Here is a 23,562-nt window from a genome sequence, read left to right as displayed (position 1 = left end):
TCATTGTATGATACCTAATGTTTGAAGGTGCTATGCTAAGAAAAAGAAGAAAATGAATTACATGATCCCAGGCATCTTGTGCTTGTTACGTACAGAATTTAGCTCAGGATGCTTGGTATGTGTTGGTTTGAACTATAAGAAATTGCCATTTTGTAGATTAAAAATAGTCATATCTTAGAAATGTTTATGGCCACAGTGGAAGGTCTGTTGAATTGGAATGAATAGTAGTCATTAGGTTACAGGGGCTTTGTAGTCTGACTAGCCAGGTTCAAATCCTTCCTCTGCCACTTGCTAGCTGATCTTGGGCAAGTTATGTGACCTCTCTGGGTCTTGGTTTCATCATCTATAAAGTGCAGATAATAATATTACCTACCTCATAGGGGTGTTGTGAGGATAAAAGGGGTTACTATTTGTAAATCACTAAATAGGCTGCATGACACACAATAAGTACTTCATAATAAATATTAGCTATTGGCATTACTGATGCTACTCATCCTCCTATGAGCTATTGGCATTAGTGTATAGGAGTGAACTAATTCTACATTTGGGGAGTTGTGGTAGCTGGGAGAGGGGTGGGGGTGGTAGAGAACAGGAAAGAATAACTGAGCCATAAGAACGACAGAAGCTGTAGGACGAGGACATTTATTATGACTTCCTTGACCATTTCACTAACCACCTTCTCGGCCCCAGAGAGTAAGGCTGGAAGAGAGAATTCCCATTTGACCCTTCTTTCTTGGCCCCCACCTCTAGAGACCTAGGAAGATTTCTTTCTTGCCTCTCCTTTAGCTCTTATCTGACCTTACTTGAGCACAACAAAGACAACTGGCCATCATGAGGAAGCAGAGCTCGCAGGGAATGGGCGTTTGGACTGAGGACCTTTGGGGAGACTACTGCAAAGCCGCTTGCCTCACCCTCTCAGTTTGCAAAAGCTTGGAGGCTGCGGCACCTGCCCAGGTGCCAGGACTGGGAAGACCGCTGGGGAAAAGAAGCTGCTTCATCATTTACCAGTGCAAGACCAGACAAGAGCAACATGGATTCGCCTCCTGGGGCTGCTTTAACAAATCACCACAAACTGAGTGGCTTTAAACCACAGAAATGTACTTTCTCACATTAGAGAGGCCAGGCTCTCTCTAATGGCTCTAAGGACAGCTTCCATTCCCCTTCCTAGCTTCTGATGGTTGTTGGTGGTGGTGGAATGGTGTGTGTGTGTGTGTGTGTGTGTATGTGTGTGTGTGTGTGTATGTGTGTGTGTGTGTGTGTGTGTCTGTGTCCCTGTTTTATCTTCCTATAAGGACACCAGTCACTGAATTACAGTCTATCCTCCTATAGTATGACTTTGCCTTCATTTAACTAATTACATCTGATCTGCAAAGACCCCATTTCCAAATAAGGTCACATTTCTTTTTTAGTCCTTGTAAATTGACAAATTATAATTTTATAATATACTAATGGAGTACAATATGATGTTATAATATATGATGTTATAATACTGGTATGCAATGTGGAATGATTAAGTCAAGCTAGTTAACATATTCATCACCTCAGATATTCATTTTTTGTGGTGAGAACATTTGAAATTTACTTTTAGCAAGTTTGAAATATACATTATTATTAACTATAGCCACAATGCTGTGCAATAGACCTATTAAACTTATTCCTCCTCTCTAGCCGAAACTCTGTAGCCTTTGACCAGCATATCCACATTCTCCTAAACCTGCAGCCTCTGGGAACCACCATTCTACCCTCTGCTTCTATAAGCTCAACCGTTTTAGATTCCATATATAAGTAAGAACATGCAGCATTTGTTCTCTACCTGGCTTATTTGTTGTTCTCCTCCTGGCTTATTTCATTTAGCATAAGGTCCTCCAAGTCCATCTATGTTGTGACAAGTGATAGAATTTCCTTCTTCTTTAAGACTATCATTCTATTATGTCTACACACCATATTGTCTTTATCCATCCATCCATTGATGGACACTTAGATTGTTTTCACATCTCGGCTATTGTGAAAAGTGCTTCAAAAAACATGGGAGTGCAGATGTCTCTTTGACATTTTGATTTCAAATCGCCAAATCAGGTCACAGTCTGAGATCCTGGCTGGGCATGAATTTTGGGGGAATACTATTCAACTCAGTACACACAACAAACATAAAACACAGTGTTGATTTTCCAGCTGCTTCTTGCTCCTTAGAATGAACACTGCAGTGTGAATCAGGCCTCAATTCAGAGGGGGCAAGAGAGTGTGAGAGGTGGAGAAACCCTGGAAGACAAACAGAAACTGCAATGACAAGGGCCACAGTGATGCTATTTGTCAGGAGCCACATGCTAAGAACAAAGGCAGGGAAAAAGTGGGAAAACAGGCAATGAAATCTATGTCCAAACTGAGAGGTGTGTACACAGGAGCTAGGTGAAGACTCCTGGAAGAACCAGAAATGAGAAGCCAGAAGAATGGTGCTTAATATAAGGATGGCCATTCATTTATTCATGCATTCATCTGCTCATTCATTCATTATGTGTCAAGTACATCCTCATAGTAAGTACCACCTTCCACCAGCATTACTAGGCACTGAGGTGACAGAGACCAATTGCTACCTAATGGAATTGTGTCTGTTTGTCTTGGTGTCCTCGTTCTCTAGCTGGAGGGTGAGAGGAGACACTGAAACATAACAAATAGTCCCAGCAATGTTTGATAGTACAAGCATTGTACTATTTAGTACAAGTACAAAAATATATATTGGATATAGAGGTTCACAGGCCTCAAGCCTGTATGCTATCCATATGAGGGGCTGGTAAGCTGACATGAAATTGAACTCCTGTGGAGTTTATGGAAGAAACTCCCTCTTCAGCAGGGTGTGGCTGCTCACATCTGTAATACTAGCACTTGGGGAGGCTAAGGAGGGAAGATCACTTGAGCCCAGGAGTTCAAGGCCAGCCTGGGCAACAGAGCAAGATCCTGTCTCTAAATAATAAAATATTAAAAAACTACCTAGGCATGGTGGCATGCACCTGTGATCCTAGCTACTCAAGAGGCTGATGCGGGAAGATGGCTTGAGCCCAGGAGTTAGGCCAGAGGTTGCAATGAGCTCTGATTGCACCACTGCACTTCAGCCTCACTCAAAAAAGAAGAAGGGGAAGAAGGAGAAGGAGAAGAGGAGAAGGAGGAAGGAGAAGGAGGAAGAAGAAGAAAAAGAGGAAGAAGAAGGAGAAGTAGGAAGAAGAAGAAAGAAAGAAAGGAAAAGAGAAATCTTTTTTCAGTCCATTAAAAGCTCATTCCCCCAGCAAGACCTATTACAGTACACCTGTTTACATACCCATCTTCCTCACTATAGTGTGATCCTCTCTCCAAAGAGCGGGGGCACTCCCTTATCCCTGTTTCCCTGACAGATCCTAGCAGAGCATGGGGCCCACAGCTAGCAATCATGTTGCACCTATGAAGACTGTCTTTCATAAAAGAAAATGTGGCATCAAATAAGACTTGCTTTGGTCAATGAAATGTAAGCAGATTGACATTTCATTTTCCAGCATATGCTTTTAGAGTTAGCGCACAATTTGTCACATTCTCTTTTTTCCCTCTGCAGTGTTGACCACCTGTTTCAGATAGTGGTTATTTTATCAGCCTGGGTCCCTGAGAGAGGAGATATGTAGCAGAGCCCCCAGATGTCTTGCGACGGACAAGTCATATGCGTGAGAAATAAGCCTTTGTGTAATAAACCACTAAGATTTGGGGCTATTTGTAATCACAGCCAAACCTATTCTACATGACTCATTTGCCAATGTACTCTTGTGAGTTGAGTTGCTTTTCTGAATAGAGGTGAATCTAAGCCATTAATTGCACTCTATTTAGTTCATAAAACATTTATCAGTCACTCACTATAAACAGAGTACTATACTAAGAGCTAGGGTCACAGAAATGATTAAGATGTAGTCTGTCCTCATGGAATTCCCAGTCCAAGGAGTAAGGCAGCAATGTTCCTGTATGGCTGTACAGGATGTTAAAATAAAGAAATATTTATATATAATTGGGAAATAGCACTGACCCAAGATGCTTAGATGTCTCCTCCATTCTGCCTTAGCTACCTCAAACCCTCCTCATGCACCCCATCCCCGCCCAGAAATGCACACACACACACACACGTGTGTGTTTATTCATTTTCTGTGCGCATTATTATGCATACCTTAGACCTGACAACCCTTCACTTCTAATTATTATGCAACATGGTAAGTCCTCCAATGGGGCATTGTTCTGCCTGTTCTTCCTTTTCATGTAGAATGAATTTTTGCCCCCACCATATCATCCAAACTTGTACCATGGAACCACTAACATTTTATTACTTTTCCTTATTTCCTTGCCTGTCTTTCCCTCTAGATCTAGTGTGTGCCGTGAGGTCGGGAGTTATGTTTTATTCATCTCTGTACAGCACGTGGCACAAAGTATCACAAATAAGATGGCTCTGGGTTTGTGGGGGAAGAGTGCCCAGGACAGAGGCAAAGAGAGGAAGGGCTAAGGAATGAATCCTCCCGAACACCAACAATCACAGAGTGGAAAGACAAAGAGGAGGCAGCGAAGGGGACCAAGATGAAACAGGGAGAGAAATAGAAGGAGAAGTAGGAGTTGGAGTTGCAGAAAGACCAAGAGAGAGGAAGCAGGGGCAGGCCAGTGTCCCACAGCAGGTGCAGCAGAGATGCCCGTCAGGTAGAGGGTTGAAGGTAGGCAGGGAAGCCGGTGTTAGGGACATCAGATTGACGTTAGGAAGAGCAGTTTAGTCATTAGTTGGGAAGGAGAGTAGGGATCCAGATGACAACTGGATGAATAGTGAATGAGAGGTGAGACGGTGGAGACAGTGAAAGTTTGGTGCTAAAGTAGGGAAAACAGCCAGTCAAGAAGTGAGAGAAGGGAAGGCTGAGGGAGACATTTCTGCAGAACAAGAAAAACCTGAATACGTCTCGTGCCATTTGTACACCCGACCCAGACTGTAGACTTCCATGAAATGGTCAGGATTGGGGTAGGATCTGGACATGAGAACAACACACACTTCGCCTGCGTTTGGGGCTCAGATTCACAGCCTTAGTCCTGTTGGTCTCCAGCTCAGATGAACACATTTCTGAGCTCCTGGCTTCCTCTTCCAGGATGCTCATCTAGGAGGAAGAAAAAAACTCAGCTTCGGAGAGCTGCATCTGCAGTGTCGCTGATTGGTCTCAGATCTAGGGCTCCCATGGGTTAACCATAATGATAGCTCCATAGTTAACTCTGCTCGTGTTTCTGCCCGGCTTTCACAAGACCAACACTGCCTTACTTCCGCATCTCATATCTGTATTTACGGGGTTGTAATAAATGCAATTTTTCCAGTCATGGCAACAAAATGTTCCTTAATATTCTCAAATATTCCTTTTTAAATATCTCCTCTTCTGGATCCTTTGGTTCTTTAAAACTTTTGAAGTCCCTGGAGCAGATGTGTTCTCTCTGGAGACACTGGAGGCAGGGGGGAAACTTCTGAAGGAGAACTGCCCTGAGTTAGGGGTTATGTGCTCTGTCTTTAAGTTCCTTGGCTGACAAACCTCCTGTCTTTGAGGAAATGCTTCAGTCAGTTTACTCCAAACAGCCTAGAATTAGTCATTTCTTCCCATTTAAGATGATATACTATTAAAGCAATCTCCTAAGTGATTACTGAAATTATTCAGATAGAACCACTGTGATAACACATTATAGGCATGTTACTTAGCAACCAAAGAATATAGGCACTCTTAAAAATTAAGACGGAAAAAGTGAGGAGACATACTTCATTCAAAACCAGTTTTACAATGATCCATAAAAGCCACAAGAAAATCTTTGTAATGAATAAGGTAATGGCAACAAGATTAACTTTAATTACGTATTTAGACATCGTGCCCAAGCTCTTCAACAAGCATCAGTAGGAAGATGAGCAGTGTCCCGTCTTTCACAGCAGAACTGCCCGTGAGTGGCCAGAGCCACAGTTCCGTGAGGTGCAGCCAGGGTGGAGTTTCCAATCACCCCCAGGCCTTCTCAGCATCCTCATCTCAGTCTATACCTGACTCTTCCTACTGTCACCTCTACCACCACCCTCTACCACCATGGGTGGGGCTGCCTCGCTGGATCTCACTCACCCCAGGTACTGTGAAGTGAGTCTGTGGCTACCATCACACCCCAGAGTAGCCAGGGAGCTCCTTGGGTCAGAGGCCAACAATGTAGGCATTATCTCGGACAGCTGCTTTACTAGTGGTGCCCTGGTTCAAAAGGGAAAATAAGAATACAGCGTGAGGCCTGCGTAATACAGCCAACAGGCAGACAACTCAAAGCTCATGCCTCGCTGGTAGGAAGCTAGGAATGTCAAGCATTCAGGGGTGTGTGTGTGTGTGTCTGTGTTTGTGTGAATATAATGGATTAAAAACCTACTCTGTGCTAGACATTATAATACCAAATGCATTTTACTCTAATCCTTTCAATAGCCTAGCAAAACAAACAATTTTACACCTGTTAAAATTTTCTTTTCTTTTGAATAATTGTAGATTCACAAGATTACAGAGAAACGTACAGGGAAGCTCTGCCCACAACTCCCCTGCTCCCAATGCTGAAATCTTACACAACTGTAGCACAATAGCACAGGCAAGAAATTAACATTGGTATGATCCATAAACCTTATTTAGATTTCACTGGTTATGTACACACTGGCCACACAGAAATCCAAAATCCCAGTGTGGGGCATCTGTTAGAGTAGGGCCTAATGAAAGTCTGTGTTGGAAACAGCTGTGGCCCAAGTCCATGTAATTGTAGGGCTAGTGGGGCTGTGGACCTATCTGGTAGCTCCATCCCCAAATCCAGATGTATTGTACAGGAGAAATAGGTATAACAGAGTAACTAGCAAAATCTCTACACTCATTTCCTAACCTGTTGAGTGAAGGCTAAATTATGGTAGGAAGAATCAAGTGGAAACCCCAGCAACTATCCTCCTCTCCCCAGTGCTCACTCTCAGCCAAGGTAGAAAAGCAAAGGCAAAACACATATTTGGAGGGATTGAGAGATTAGTGCTACCATCAAAGCCCCGAGAGACAAAGTGATGGTGATTCCCATCACATCCCTAATTTATCACACTTTTGCCTAAAACAAAGGTCAGTTGGGTTATGAAGAATGACCACAGATTATCAGAAATAAAATCCGATGATGATAATGACAATCAAAGCTGCAGTCTCATTTGTAGCATCTTTACTGCCAGGGCCAACATTTACTATTACCTGACCCCTGACCCTCAGGACTAAGTCAGCTTTATCTACATAGCTTGGAGGGATTGTGATGAACTTGATATCTCACAGAGCATCATGCTGGTCCATTATATTGAACGACATTATGCTAATTGGTCTTATGATCAGATCATATTAAGGATCCTAGATGCCTAAGGAGACATACGCATGCCAAAGGCCAGGAGATAATTCCCTGTGGAACTTCACGTGGGCCTGTAATATTGAAGTTTCTAGGGGTCCAGAGGAGTGCAGTGTGGCGGGACTTCCCTCTAAAATAAGAGCCAAGTTGCTGCACTTTGCACCAACTACCCCAAAGAAGGCATGATGCTTGGTGGCCCTCTTTTGTTTGGGGAGGCAATATATGGCAAGTATGAGTATATGCAATTACAGTTCATTTGCCAGGAAAACCATAAGGCTGACAGTTTAGAGCTTAGCAGAAATCAAAAAAGGATTCTTCAGCAGGTTGATGCTCTGGTGCAAGCTGCCCTGCCACTTAAACCTTATCACCAACAGACCCAATGGTACGGAAAGTGTCTGTGGAGCTCCACTGGGGTAGCTGGCAAGCCCCAAATGCTCTCCTCTGCTGACAACTATTGTCCATCATAAAAGCAGCTGATGTCTGGCTGCTGGGCCCTGGTAGAGGCTTTACACTTCACCAGGGTATACCAACTTGACTGTGCAACCCAACTGTCCATCATAAGTTAAATTCACCAAACCACCAAGTCAGACATGTACAGCAACTTTCCATTACAAATTGGAAGTGGTATATAGGAGACCAAGCCCAAGCAGGTCCAGAAAGCAAGCACGAACTGCACCAACAGCTGCCCCTCACTGCCATGACTCCAGCATCCACTGCTCCACCACCTCACCCTTATCCATACCTGTGACCTCAGGGCGAGTCCCCTATGTCCAGTTAGCAGGAAAAGATAAAGCACAGGCCTCGTCTACAACTGAATCCTCATGGTGTGCAGGCATGAGCCAGATGTGGATGCCTTTAGCACTACACTTTTTAAGATGGCCCTGAAAGGCAGTGATGAAGGCAAATTATCCTGGTGGGCAGAACTTCAAGTGGTACATCTAGTCTTCTACTTCATGCGGAAGGAGAAATGGCCTGAGATACAAATCTGTAATGACTCATAGGCAACAGCTAATGGCTTGGCTGCTTGCTCACAGACTTGGAAAGAATTGAAAAATTAGTGACAAGGAAGTCTAGGATAGAGACACATAGTTGGCTCTTTTAGAATGAGCGTGTAACACAAAGATGTTTATGGCTCATGTATATGTCGGCCAAAGACACTCCTGACAGAGGAGTGTCCTAGTAGCCAGGTGGAAAAGAGAGCCCATTCAAAGCCTGTCAGTCAGCCACTCCAGGGCCTGCTCCATGGAGGCTGTGCATGTTCGACGGCACGATCTTCCTTCACCACGTCTGATCTGGCCACCACGACTCCAGGGTACCCAACGCCCCAAACTCAGAGGCTAACACTGAGTCCCCAGTATGGCACGATCCCCTGGGAAAAACAGTCAGTGCCTTGGGGAAAGGCTAACCTTTTGTCTTCACATGAAGAGATCCATTAAAAATATGAATTTGCCTCCCTTCTCAGCACTTCCACCGACACCTATTCTTAGATGTAAAGAATGTTTTGTCAGCCAGGCATATGCCTGTAATCCCAGCTACTTGGGAGGCTGAGGCAGTAGAATCGCTTGAACCAGGGAGCTGAAGGTTGCACTGAGCCAAGATGGCACCACTGCACTCCAGCATGGGCAACAGAGCAAGACTCCATCTCAAAAAAAAAAAAAAAAAGAGGAATACATTGCCCATTTTTAAATGCGTAAATATTTCAGCCCTAGTATTTTTTAAAGACTAGTTATTTGACTCTATTTTTCAACAACTATTTCTACAAGATAAAACTCATTAAATACATTGTCTGTATGATTATTTTAAGGTTTCACCAAAGGTAGGGGCTGCAAATCAAAGACCTTCTTTCAATACAGAATATAGACTTACAATTAAAGTAAAAACTTCATCAAAAAGTTCTTCCTGCAATTCTATATATTCCAAGGTGCAATTATAGTAACTCAAAATCAAATTTTAAATATAGTTTGAATTCTCATTGTTTAATTTCTTGTGTTTTTCTCTTGCCTTTTATAGAGGTGAATTCTAATGTCTTCCCAGGCAAGCTTTTCTCTCAATAATTACAATTGACCAAAAACTTCAAAAGCTGAAGATTTTGGTGTGTCATCCTTTGAATACAATAATTAAAAACTTCCAGCTGATTTTAAACAAACTATAACCCAAATTTCTCAGAAGCATAAATAGAAAATTCAATGCCCTTGTAGAACACAAAGGTTGGTTTACAAAGTCATTCTTCAAAGGCTCAAGCATAACTGAACTCCAGCTCATAGTTGGCAGTGAAGAGAGAAAGCATCATCTTTTAAAAAAAAAATTTACAAAAGAAAATGTTGTAGCTCAAATACCGCAACTGTGATAAAGTGTAAATATATGTAAATTTTGACAACAACAGCTTCTGTTTTGGTTAGTAAAATGTTTTAGCTTATTTGAATAAAATTATAATCATGTGTATAACAATTAATCACAGATTTATGCCTCATAGGCTCCTATTTTAGTAAAAACATTGCTTTGACCACAATAGTTGGTCCTACCAAAATTAGTATTTGTCATTATCACCATAAATATAACTAATTTTATAACTATAAATATCTCTGATATCAAACTTTATTTACAATAACTTTATTACAATAATGTTCCCTTCAAAGAGTGAACTTCCAAAAGCTTTATTTTGATTCCATGAAGCAGATGAAAAACACAAACATTTTTGGAATTAACTAACTTCAATTTGAAGGCTCTAAGGACATTGATCTGAATCCATCTTCATTTACCTGTTTACAAAGTTCTGCTAATGTCATGAAAATATAAATAGCTATCATTTCACTTTCTATAAATGAATGAGAAAATTTGGAATTTCAAATGAGGAAGATTAGTTTAGAAGACTAGTTATTTGATCTAAATGAAAAGTCATGATTAACCAAGTATGTGTAAAAGCACCTTCTGCAACTGCAGGTGCTAAATTGTCATCTTTAGGCACAGTCTTCTTGAAATAATTACCAATTTTTGAAGCAGATGATGAAGCTTCTTCATGAGATTTTTGTCTTCTGCTTTTTATGTGGTCAGTGAGGCAGAATAGGGTCTGGAGACAGGCAGCACTTCAGCTTTTGATTGGTCACCAGCCCAGTCTTTATTTGCACAGGGGGTAACTTCACTTCAGCCTCCAATTGGTCATGGGCCAAGTCTTCATTTGCATAGAGTGTAACTTCACTTCAGCCTCTGATTGGTCATGGGCCAAGCCTTCACTTCAGCCTCCAACTGGCGGCAGGCCAAGTCTTCATTTAAACAGGGAGTAACCAATAGGAAATCTCTAAAGGGTACTTAAATCCCAGAAACTTTGCAACTAGGGCTCTTGAGCTTCTTGCTCCAGCTAGCTCCTGCTCTGTGGAGTGTACTTTCACTTCACTAAATCTATGCTTTTGCCTTCCATTGCTTGGTTTGTGCATTTTGTCCAATTCTTTGCTCAACACACCAAACACCTGTACAACTCCTAGTCAAGATCCTCCACCAGTAACAGTCAGTAATATCATTATGGGCCCCCTGATGGGTGGTAAATGTTGACAAACATTGGCAGCAAGTTACATATTCATCATCAACTTTTTTAAGAAGTAAAAATGTATTAAAGTTTTCGTTAAACATAGACCACCATTTTTGTAGATTTTTGCTACCAAGAGTTTACCAAAAACAAATAAATAAGCCAGGCACGGTAGCTCATGCCTGTAATCCTAGCACTTTGGGAGGCCAAAGCAGGCAGATTGCTCGAGTCCAAGAGCTAGAGACCAGCTGGACAAGATGGGGGAGCCTGGGCAAGATAGGGAGATCCCGTCTCTGCAAAAAATTAGCCAGGCATGATGGTGCATGCCTGTAGTCCCAGCTACTCAGGAGGCTGAGGCAGGAGGATTGCTTGAGCCTAGGAGGCAGAGGTTGCAATGAGATGTAATTGCACCACTGCATTCCAGTCTGGGTGACAGAGAAAGACCCTATCTCAATAAATAAATAAATAGTTGTAGTCGTTTAACCATAAAATAAATGATAATGCCAGAGTATTCAGACTACTTTTCCTATTCTCCATGGCAGAATAGCACAGCCTCTACTTCTATAAACATTTTGTGTAAACCTATCTTATAATCCCACATTTCTCAATGACCACAGTGACCAGCAGCCTAGTGGCCATAGCACAGGCCTCTGTCCAACTGTGTGGTAAACCAAGTGTCTGATGAGGGCAGTAACATTGAATCTATCTTCCACTACCATCTGAAATTGGATGGAGTTAGCCATCTCCAGCTAGTTGCATCTGAGCACACCTTGTTTTATCAACAAACACCTGCACAGTCCTTGAAAGAGAGCATTCCATCTAGAAGTGGGTTATTGCTGGTTGCCTTCCACATTAACCACATGCTAAAGAATTCTGCTCACTGTATGTGTGTATCCCACACTTCTAGATGAGAGTATGGTAGAAGCTGGAAATACGAAGTGGAAATCATCTTGGTTAATGTTAGTGCAATTATTAATAATAATAGTTTGTTTAAAAATCAAAAATCTAGAACAAATGATTACACTGAGCAGGACACCAGCAGAATAGTCATAAACTGGGACAGATCCATGAAAACTGCTATTGTCACCCTATCAATGGGGGAATTTATACTGGAAAGACTGACTGTCACCCTTAATCAACACTAGCAACACTAAAGGTGGAACAGGCATACGTCACGTGCCTCCTGTGTGCTGTAATATGAAATGCGAAGTACCACCTATGAAGTTTTGCTGCTAAAAATTTTTTTTTTAATCTGAATCAAATCAACTTCCCTGGCACTTCCAGGAAATGTGATGGACAACTTAAATGACACCGCAAGAAAGCAAACAAACAATTCTAGAATATGGGCATTCTGTGGGAAAACTATCTTGGTTTCTTCAACAAGTAACTGGAATTAAAAAAAACATATGCAGCAGGGGAAACAGGGAAACTGCTCTTGGGTTAAAGAGACAGTAGATCCAATTACCAAATATAATAAGAGGATCTTATTTAGATCCCAGTTTAAATAACCAACACTAAAAAGCCATTTTGAGGCAATCAAGATGTCAGAAGGTACCAGGAATTATTGTTACTTTTGATGCAATCGTTGTGTTATTTTTTAAAATGTTCTGTTTTCATGAATTTCTGCTGAATTATACGGTGATGATATAACATGCTTTCTGAGATTTGCTCTAAAATACCTCAGCAGAGAACACATGATGGACAAATGAAGCAAGTGTAGCACAATCATGCTAAGTCTAGAAACTGGGTATTGGATAGATGGAAACTTATTATACTATTAATATGCATAGAGCATGAATATTACTCTATGCATAATGTAACAATTGATATCATTGATTACATTTAAGATATTATATTCATGTAACAACTAATATAATATAATTAATATTAAAATGTAATATTAGGCCTTATTATACTATTCTTTCCTCTTTTATGCATATTTTATATTTTGTCTTTGAAATTAAAAGTTTAAATGTTGAATAAGGTAGGGCAAAGAATGTTTTAAGCTCTCCCTCTGTTTTTCAATCAATCCATTAGTCAATGCTGCTTCAGTTAATCAAAGAGCCAGGATTCTTTCAAGACAGCTAGAAGAGATTTTGAATGCTACCACTACAAAGAAATGATAATGTTTAAAGTATGCATATGGTAATTACCCTGATTTGATGTATACAACTACACATGCATTGAAACATCACACTGTACCCCATAAATATGTTATTATTGAGTCAATTATAAATTTTTTTAAATTAATTTTTTTCAATAATAGCAAGGATTTTACCAATTAGTTAGACTGTAATGTTTCTATTTTATCACCTGCTGAAAGCAATGGAAACCACTTTTCCTCCATCTTCTTCTTGTTACAATTACAGTTAGAATGTGCTGTTTGCTGTCCATTTTCATTCAGGTCATTCTGGGTTTTAGCTGGTGGGCATTCATATTAGCTTCTATCACCCAACTTGGCCTTATAAAACCCAGCCAAGATGTTGGAAATGAACTGAACTTCCTGGGCCATCCCACAATGTTTTACCTGCCCCACCAATCTCTTTGTTGTGGGTTCTTAGGGTCTGATTGCCTTTATTTAATTTATTAAAGTCTTCCTTCCATCGGCAGCTCTTCCCTCTGACGTCTCTGGCCATGGGCTCCCATTCTGTATTCTGTGAAAGATGGTTTCCTGACAGCTAATGTCCTTGACCAACATGTCCAGCTTTCTTCTCTCTGCCATGTGTCACATCTCTTGGTCTGACAAATGTCACTTGCCTCCTACCAGATCTATTTCTTTGGAGCCCACCCATTCTACTTGTCAGTCCTAGCCCATTCCATCTTGGTCATATAGGAAAGATGATATTTGTCTGGGTGTTTTTTTGTTTGTTGGTTGGTTTGGAATTTTTTTGAGACAGAGTCTCACTTTGTCACCCAGGCTGGAGTGCAATCTCGACTGCAACCTCCACCTCCCGGATTCAAGGAATTTTCATGTCTCAGCCTCCTGAGCAGCTGGAATTACAGGTGCCCGCCACCATGCCTGGCAATTTTTGTATTTTTAATAGAGACGAGGTTTTGCCATGTTGGCCAGGCTGGTCTTTAACTCGTGACCACAAGTGATCCGCCTCCTTGGTTTCCCAAAGTGCTGGGATTACAGGCGTGAGCCACTGTGCTGGGCCATTGTCTAGATGTTTCTAAATCTGCAAGGTTTTATTATTTTCCATACTCTGTGCATTTGTATAAAATCATCAGAGGCCAGAAATATTGTTTCCAATCATTTGGCTTTTTTTTTCCTTTTTTTTTTTCTGGAAGCACATGTAACTCCTCTCTTTTTAGTCTTCTAAATCACCTAGCAGCCTTCCTGATACATAGCAGATACTGCATAAATATTTTTGCAGCAAAAATATTATATATGCCCACCATTCTGCAGCATCCAGGATTAGAAATATTTTCTATTTCTCCCCAGTAAGTGCTTATTTAAAGCTATTAGAATCCAGCTGGGCAAATCTCCCACCAAATACAGTCTTTCAGGTCTATTGAGATGCATTTTATTCTTCAGCAGTTTCTTGCCTACCCCCACCTCATCTCCAGTATTAAGAGCCAAAGTTCAGAAAACTACCACTAGCTGTGACTGTAATCAAGTTACTTAACTTCTCTGTGCCTTTGTTGAGGAACTGTAAAAGAATAATCATGTCTACCTCATAGAAAATCAAACAAGCTGATGAATACAAAGCACTTAAAACAGTGCCTGACAAATAGTAAGTATCCAGCAGATGTTAGCACATATTATTATTACTGGAATCACTAAGCTGTTACTGCCTTGACACTGGTTGTTTTCATCTTTGACTGACATTGAATTTTTTTTTAATAGCGAAGAGGTGTTAAGGTAATGAGGACAGAAAGTCCAAATCCTGAATATGAAAGCAACATTAGCAGAATTCCGGGACATGTGCCAACAGACCAGCAGGCAGCACCAGCATTTTATCCCTATTAAAAGACTTGTTCATCTATAAAGTGATGCCTGCAAGCAGCCTCTGGAAGCAGCTGTGGGTTAGTCCTCTGAATTTAAAGGTTATTTGCTGACTGGGACATCCTGCCCACTCAATAGTTAGGGGAAGGAATAAAGAGAAGGCCTATAAGACCAGAAGAAAGCACCTTTAACTTGTCTAAAATGAAAAATTAAATCAACCCTTTCCCTGAATGTTATTCTCCAAGATAGGAAGGATGGGCTGAAGATGTTGTTATGCCAAAAACCCAGTGCCAAGGATGAAAAGTTTTGATATGCACATTAAGAAAAATGTGTAGGAAGGTGAGCCTTCCAGAAATGTGGCTAAAAATACTCAGGACCAGACTCAGAACTGAGACAGAACTTAGAGGTCATCTCATTTATTTCCATTACTTTACGGGTGAGGAAACGGTCCCAGTGAGATTAGTACTGTACCAAACCCAGATCTCCCCTTTTCCCATTTTAAGCAACCCCTGATGTTTCAGTTAGACCAAAGGTACACTATTCAAATCATAGTAGAAGAGGCAGATACTCTATTAAAGACCTAATGGACAAAAATATCCTTTATAACTTTTGGAAGAATGAAATAGAAAAATATAAACCAACATATGGAACATAATAAAGAAAACATGGAAAGACTCCTCCCAAACATTACCCAGTATGAATGCTGCCAGAGAAAATCATTCCTAGAATTTTCATATGTATCCCAAATCATATAATTTCCAGCAAGTCCTTCTCTTCATTTCTCCAGGATAAACTTAGTGGACTCCAACTTACTGTCATCATTTCCAGTGTTCTTTATTGCTTCCAAAACCCTAGCCAGAGGTTTTATTCACTGTGGATGCCCTCTACCAAGTCTGAGAGCTAAGAAGGGCATTGAGAAGAGGTGTGGAGCAGAAGATTTAAAGATATAGTCATTATATATAAGCTATTTATTTCAAAGGGGCTTAAACATTTGATGGATAGGTGGATGGATGGGTGGGTGGGTCAGTGTGTTTCAAGTTTTTTGAGAGGTCCTATAGCATCCCGGTTAAGAGTACAGTTTCTCAAGTCAGAATGCCTGATCTGAAATCCCAGCTCCATAATTTTTTGGTTATGTGATTTTGGGTGGGGTACTTAATCTCTACATATCTCAGTTTCTTTTTTTTTTTTTTTTTTTTTTTTTTTTTGAGACGGAGTCTCGCTCTGTCACCAGGCTGGAGTTCAGTGGCGCAATCTCAGCTCACTGCAACCTCTGCCTCCTGGGTTCAAGCGATCCTCATGCCTCAGCCTCCCAAGTAGCTGGAATTACAGGCACACACCACCACACTCAGCTAATTTTTGTATTTTTAGCAGAGACAGGGTTTCACCATGTTGGCCAGGATGGTCTTGAACTCCTGACCTCATGATCTGCCCACCTTAGCCTCCCAAAGTGCTGGGATTACAGGCGTGAGCCACCGTGCCCAGCCTATCTCAGTTTCTTCATCTGTAAAATAGGTGTGATGGGGAACTTAACTCAAACTGTTTTGAAGATTAAATGTGTTAATGCACATACAGCCCACAGAAAGTTCTCTGGCATACAGCAAAGATGTCATTAAACCTTCGCTACTACTATCCAGTGGTCACTCTTCTGGCAAACACAGTTATCTGGAAAAGTGCCAAAGTAAACCTTTCAACAAAACCTGGGCACCACGTCTTGGCTGCTTAAGTCATAGACAAGCTTCATCTTGTTTTACAATAAATTCTAACAAGTATATCTGCTCTCCCTGTATAGAAAATTAAAGTAACAGGTAATTGTCTTCCTCCAGATGCCAGCCCCAGAAGCAGCTCCATAATTACTCATGCAAACTATTTTTGTGGAACACCTACTGTCTCCATAGCACAGTGAGAAGACCAGATATTTTCCATACTCCAGGAGGTCACAATCTGGTAGAGAAAACAAGTTATACACAAATGCGTAGGTGACACCACAAGAGTTAAAGAAGCAAGTGCAAGAGCAGATTGGGTGTGTTCCATGTTAACCAAGCAACACAGAGGAACAAGTGTTGCTTCTGGGTGTAGGGAGGCCCATGGGCCATGGTAGACAGGAAGCTAGAGCTGCCAATATACAGACAGGAGGAACCTCCACTCACACTCCAAGATGAATACCACTAGGCTGCCAAAAAATTAAAATGATGATTTTTGGAGGAAGACATGCATACACAAACCTGTGTGTGGAAACCAGACATAAACCCACAGACCATCAGTCAGTATCACAGACAAGGCTGCATGAGTCACCATAGGGTTCCTTTATGGCTGTGTCTCCTTAACGGGGGGCACTGGGCCTCCAAGAGCATCAGGATTTCTTCCAACTTTCCAAGCTGTGAGGCCCCACCTCTGCAACTGTCAGCTTCCCCTTCCCTGCCCTGGATCTTCCTAAGACTGCAGAAGCCTATCATGAATGCACATTTCCTAAACTGTAGACTCATTCCTTTAATAACTCTTAATGTCGATTTAGCCAGCACAGCCTGTGCAGCAATTTATGACTGAGTAGGAGGCAGAACAAAGTTGGGCTAAGCAGGATGAGTAAGCTTTCCCAAGCCTCCCTTCTATTAGCTGGGTTGGCAAGGGACTTGGTGAAGGCTTTAAAACTCATATTGAAAATGACTGCTTTTTCCAGGCTGTCCGCACATGGTTCAGCCATTTTGTAATGATTAGCAGGTCTGTCTCACCTGCAGAAAGTTTGCAATGGTCACTTTCCTACTGGGGTGGTTGGCAAGAGCTGCCCAGAGCTGGTCCCCATGGGGACACTCATGGAAGTGGCCCTGCCATCCTCAAAATCCCAGCGTCTTTTCTAAGAGGCATCAGAAAACAGTCTTGCACTTAGAGTCAGAAAGACCATTGGTCATCAGCCTGGACCCAGGGTCTCTGACATGAGGCTATGCTTAAAAGCTGACTCTTAGTTGCCTGAATATGCTGGAGAAGGGCCCAGACCTATGGCTCTGGGTTGGTCAGCATCCATGGTCTAGTCTGTCCAGGAAAGCTACAGGACTTTCCACCTCCCTCCCTCACCGCAGGGGAAATGGTCCATTTTTAAGACATTTACCTGAGATGATCCCTTGAACATACTGCTGGTCTCTTAAAACTTGGCCCGAAAATCACTGAAAAAAATTATAGAAATGAAGGAAATCTGTGTGGAGTGAAGAGGAAGCTGGAAGCGAAGCACTGCCATTTCTAAGTAATTTGGGTTGGAAAGAGAGGAAGACATTGGAGGACACTGTTTCTGGAAAACCACTCAAATGGGCCATTTGGGTATGTAAATATCAAGCCAGGACCATAATTGGAGAAGAGGCTTTTGAGACACAGCTGTGGTTCTTGAGACTGAAATGCTCTTTGTGCTCACAAAAAAATATTATCTGCATGTAAAGTACACTTTCTACTCTATACATTGAGTTGTCTTTGGGGAAATTTTACTTCATTTGATATTTTAAGAATGGTTTGAGTCATTTTTATGCAGGAAAATTGCTGTTTGTTCTTGGGTTGATATGCATGCTTTTGTTTAATCGGTGGCTGTCAGAGAATTGGGGATGAGGTTCAGAAGCTAAAGGAGATGCTCTTGAGAAATGAAATGAAAACTCAAGCACCAACCGTGTAGCTTCAGAAGTCTGGAAGGGGCCACGCTCTGTGGTTTTGGTTGGACTATTCCTGCACCCCAGGAATGGCAGCTCTGAGAGCTTCAGAGACAGGCTTCTAGTGAGGACATGGGTATTCTCACCAGGGACATCATCACAATGGCTGACAGGGACACTCGACAGCTTCCTGGACTGTGTCATGAACCAAAGGAGCCAGAGCCTTGAGAGACAATCCCCTTGGCAAAGTCATTGGCATTATCACCAAGAACATATTGGCCAGTTCCAGCGCTGTGGATGTTGACTAGAACGGGAGCCAGAAAGGGAGAGAAAGAACCCAAATTCTGGAATGCCAACTTGGAATCAATCACTCAGAAATAATTGGTATCATCTTTGAGGGATGTTAAGAACTTGTGGGCAAGATGATGGCCTAAGGTTATCATTTGTATTCCCAACCTGGTGAAACTTATGCCAGCTCTGTTGTCTTTGAAAAGGCATATCTATTCCCAGTTCTACTACTAATTGCATATGGCTTTTGTTAAACTGCCTTAGATATTTGAGTTCTGTTTTTCAGTTAGCCCCGGGTGATATTTTTCCACTTGGTCTGGAGCCTGAAGGTAACAGGGACTAGATTGCCTTCAGTGAAGGAAAAGGAACTGTAGGGGTCTATTGCCGGGAAACATAATTCAAAAGATGACGTATGATAAAACAGAATGGGACATATGAGTAAGAAACCCATGCAAATGGAGAATAAAGGTAGAAACATTGTAGGAAACTATCTCATCTGGATTCTCCCAGACACAGACTCTGAGACAAGGATTTGAGCACAAGTAGTTTATTTGGAAGTCACAAGCAAAAATTGCAGAGAAGTAGAAAAGTGATACAGACAGGAAAAAGCGGCGAATAAATTGTGCATATTAAACCAGCTGAAACAATGGGCAGCTACTGAGTAATCCCACAGGAAAACTCTAAGAAACTGCAAATTACATGCCTCAAAGCTATCCTACTTGACTGATGAAGGACCTGGGGTATTTATACATTCACTTCTGTCTGCCTTTGGGCTGAGGGCTGATCCCAGAGAGCTGTTAATTCCCCAGTATTTCCAGCTTGCTGGGCAAGCAGGCAGAGCAGCTTTCTGCACTTGTAGGAAAAGTTCTCTAGTGCAGAGAAGTAGACACTGGGAGTTGAAAGTCATCCAGAATGCAATGAAATGCTAGGATCCCAGATAGGTGAGCAGGGCACTAAGAGAGGCTGTCACAGTCCAGCCCTTGTACCACTCAGATCCACTTGTGCTGCTTTTTTTTAAGGCAAGGTCACAGGGTCCTACTTCAACCACCGGGTTCCCAGACCTATGTATTCTACCTATGAGAAAAATGTATACTAGTCATTGGTTTAAAGTATTCACTCCATCTTGAAGAATGGTGTCCCATCCTTTCTGGGTATCATCTCTAAGTTGACAAGTAATCTGCACCTTTAAGAAGCCATCCCAACATTCTATCAGGCCAGCCACTTCTGAATGATGTGGAATACAGTAGCACCAGTGGAGGGCAAGGTCATGTGTCCATTGTCACATTCCTTCACTGTAAAGTGGGTCATTTAGTCTGAGGTGGTATGGTGTGGGATCCCATGATGACAAATCAAAAAGACTGAGAACCGTTGTAGACTCATGCTAGCTGAAACACTAAAGGCAGGAAAGGAAACCCATACCTGGAGTTTGAAATCATCCCAGTAGGATGACTCAGCATGCCTTCCAGGATGGAAGAGTCCTAATGTAATCAACCTGCAACCAGATAGCTGGTTGGTCTCCTAGCAGGTGATTCCATATCAAGGAATCTAGCTACTATCATTGTTGACTGTCAGAACTGTCAGCAGCCAGTCTTGGCTGCTGACAGTTCGGACGGTCAGCAATGATAGAAGCTAGATCAGCCTTGCAATTAATCCCACGTTATTGGGCCCATGCATAGCCTCTGTCTCCACCTCCATTACTAACATGCCCACAGCCTCATTATGCAATAACTAGGGTGACCAAGGAAAGGGTCCACACTGATTTCCGCTGAATGCATCGTCCTACTCCCTTGGTTGTTCTGTGCCTCCTGTGCAGACGATGCTTCTCATTGGCATTGATGAGAACACAAAGGTCCTCACACTCCCCTAGATGTATCACACACCTCTTATTTAGACATCTTGTTTCTGAGCTTCCAATCTTGCCTATCCTAAGCCTCTGGCTGAACAGCTAAGCCATTCAATGCTGCTTATTAATCTGAGTGTTTCCTTACCTCAGACTTCTCCCTCCACATAAAATTGATTGCCAGGCATGTTATTCTAAGCTCTGCCCACTGGGAGAATTTCCCCTACCACTGTCTTTCAGAGCGATCACTGAGCAGAGCTGTAATGTAGCAACATACCAATTGTACCAACTCATTGAGCTGACCCACCCATGAACAAGGTCCAAGACTTTTCCTCCTTCATCAGCTGGTCCTAGGGAAGCACCAATAAGACCATAGTGCAGACACTGGTGCAAAAGAGATAGGTGTACATAGATATGGATGATTTATTCTTATAACTTGTGTTTTTCAGAGATGCCCAGGTCCCAAATGTAATAATTCCATGGTATGATGGGTTGCTGCTGCACCTGTCTGATTGGTAAGTCTGAAAATACCCAAGATATGATGGAAGACTCCAGCCACTTGCTGTCACAAGGTCAGTTATTCAGTCTATACCAAGGCCCAGTAGCAAGCCAAGAACTGCTTCTCAAGTGCTGAATAGTTCTGTGGTACAGATGGCAAGGTCTTGCTCTAGAACTCTAGGATTCTGCCCTGCAACCCTCCCAGTGATGTTTGTCAAAGACACCATAAAACATTCTGGTACACCATAGCTACATCATAGAGCATCAGTTTGCCCCAGGCAACTGGATTGCTAAAATTTCACTAATCTGAGAGGCCCCTGGATTTTTTAGATTTATTTCCTATTTTCTGATGTATGGGTGTCCTAACAGGGCATCCAAAGTATTTGCCGCCTCCTCCTCCAGATCTAAATTAACATGTCCAAGATCGAAACACCAGCAGATTTGGTGTCTGGTTAGGGTTCATTCCTCATAGACAGCACATTCTCATTGCATCCTCACCTGGTGGAAGGGGCTAGCTAGCTCTTTGTGGTCTCCTTCATAAGGGTACTCATTTCAATCATGAGGACTCTGCCCTCATGACATAATCACCTCCCAAAGGCCCCACCTCCTTATATCATCACCTTGGGGGTTAGGATTTCAATATATGGATTTGTATTGGATACAAATATTCAGACAATAGAAAAGCATAGTCTTGAAATATTGGATACAAATATTCAGACAATAGCAAAAGCATAGGTCTGAGACATGGCAAGGAATGTATCCTGCTGTCCATTACAAGTAAATTTAAACTGCTTCAGATCCTTCCTCTTGATAGAAATTGAAAAGCACGCATTTGCCAGATTGATAGCTACATATTAACTGACAGAGGCTGGGCTAATTTGTTCAAGTAAAGATACAATATATACACAACTATAATCTGGAGCTACCACTTGATTAAATTCACAGCAGCCGTTGTCAGGCAGATGACTTGCATGGGGATAAGGTCAAGACAACCATCCCTGCAAATCTCTGGGGCAGGGGTTGGGGCAGTAGCGGATACTAATTTTTGCCATCCCACCAAAATGAGATTTTGTTTTTGACTTATTATCTTGGCTGGAGATGTGGGAATGGGTGGGGGTCATCTCAGAGGCCTCCACTTGGCCTTCCCTATGAGTCAGAGAACCACAAGTAAAATAACCAATCTGAGGTTTCTGTCTACTAATATATCCATTTACATTATACGCCCAAGGACCAGGGAAATGACCACAGGTGGGTCAGTACACTCTGGACCAGTTGTGACATGGGCTTGGACTCTGTCTATCAGCAGACTTTCAAATGCTTCAAATCTGATGGCCAGGGGGAGGTGGATGGGGCTATGACATACTGGATTTCCTAGTGTTGTGGGTCTGCTCTGGGGGGAAAATATCTGAGAAAAACCCTCATGTATAGGAAGCATATTTGGGCATGATCTGGGAAACAACACCTATCAGGGAATTAGATAGCAGACCTGGGCAGGGAAAGAAGTTGAACCATAAAACAATTGCAAGAGAGGCCCCAGCAGACACCACAGGGAGCTCTGAAACGGGGAGGGCCTTTCATAGATGTCACCAATTGAGGCCACATTGTCTGGCCTTCAAAACATCACCTTGACCCGTCATTAACTGTGGGCTTCACCCAGGGTAGGCGTCAGCCAGCAGCCAGCAGCAGCCAGCAACCCTAGCAGCTAGGAAAATAAGCTCTTCCGTCCCAGAGGGGGCATCTGGGTGACCAGCACAGACTCCACTATAGTGCAGCCCTTGTACTGCTTGTATTCACTTGACTTGTATAGTAAGTTTACCCCCTCTGGGAATAGCTCCTTTAGGATTCTGAATGTTAACAGGACAAACTACAGTCCCAGCTGCTGCAGGTTGTCACAGACCCCAAGTGATATTCATGATTTCCTTCCTCTACCACCCATTCTACATTTCCCTCACCCTAGACTAGTGTGTCTGCTGTTCTAGTGACTTGCCTGGTGGAGTGAACCAGAACTTCCTTCCTAAGGGGTCTGAGTCCTAGTCACCATGGCTTCTCAGGCCTTGGCCTCTTACCACTGTCCTTATCCATTTACTATCAAAATTGGGCAAAGTCTGCCAAGTCCAGGCCCCAGAGCCCTTTCTCCTCTGGACCCCACTCAAAGCTGGAAGCTTTCCACATCCTCCAATCAATGGGTCTGAGCATTATGCCCAAGTGTGGACTATGCTTTCTCCACACACCCAAAAGGCCAATCAGGCATTGTGCTTCCTTTCTACTAGTGGAAGGTACAAGAAGAAATAATCCACTCTTTATTTTGGAGGAATATCCCGGCATGCCTCAGACCACTGGACCTCTAACATTTCATTGCCCAGGTGGCCTCTGAAACCTTATTGGGTTTATCTTTTACCCTCTGGAGTGCATGTGTCTTATCAAGGCCTCCTACATACTTGCCACTTCTTGC

The 23,562-nt window shown here is 42.3% G+C and overlaps 1 long non-coding RNA gene across 1 annotated transcript in view; it reads left to right on the top strand.

Annotated features, from left to right (window-relative positions):
• Positions 1-23,562, top strand: part of LOC129136813 (uncharacterized) — a 100,861-nt gene that overhangs the window by 13,095 nt on the left and 64,204 nt on the right. The window contains exon 4 of the long non-coding RNA XR_008538766.1: positions 21,062-21,127. This is a non-coding gene — a long non-coding RNA (uncharacterized LOC129136813). The remainder of the gene's footprint in view (positions 1-21,061; positions 21,128-23,562) is intronic.

The sequence above is a fragment of the Pan troglodytes genome, chromosome 14 (genome assembly GCF_028858775.2).
Source record: "Pan troglodytes isolate AG18354 chromosome 14, NHGRI_mPanTro3-v2.0_pri, whole genome shotgun sequence".
NCBI lineage: Eukaryota > Metazoa > Chordata > Mammalia > Primates > Hominidae > Pan > Pan troglodytes.
This window is presented reverse-complemented; position numbering and strand designations above follow the sequence as displayed.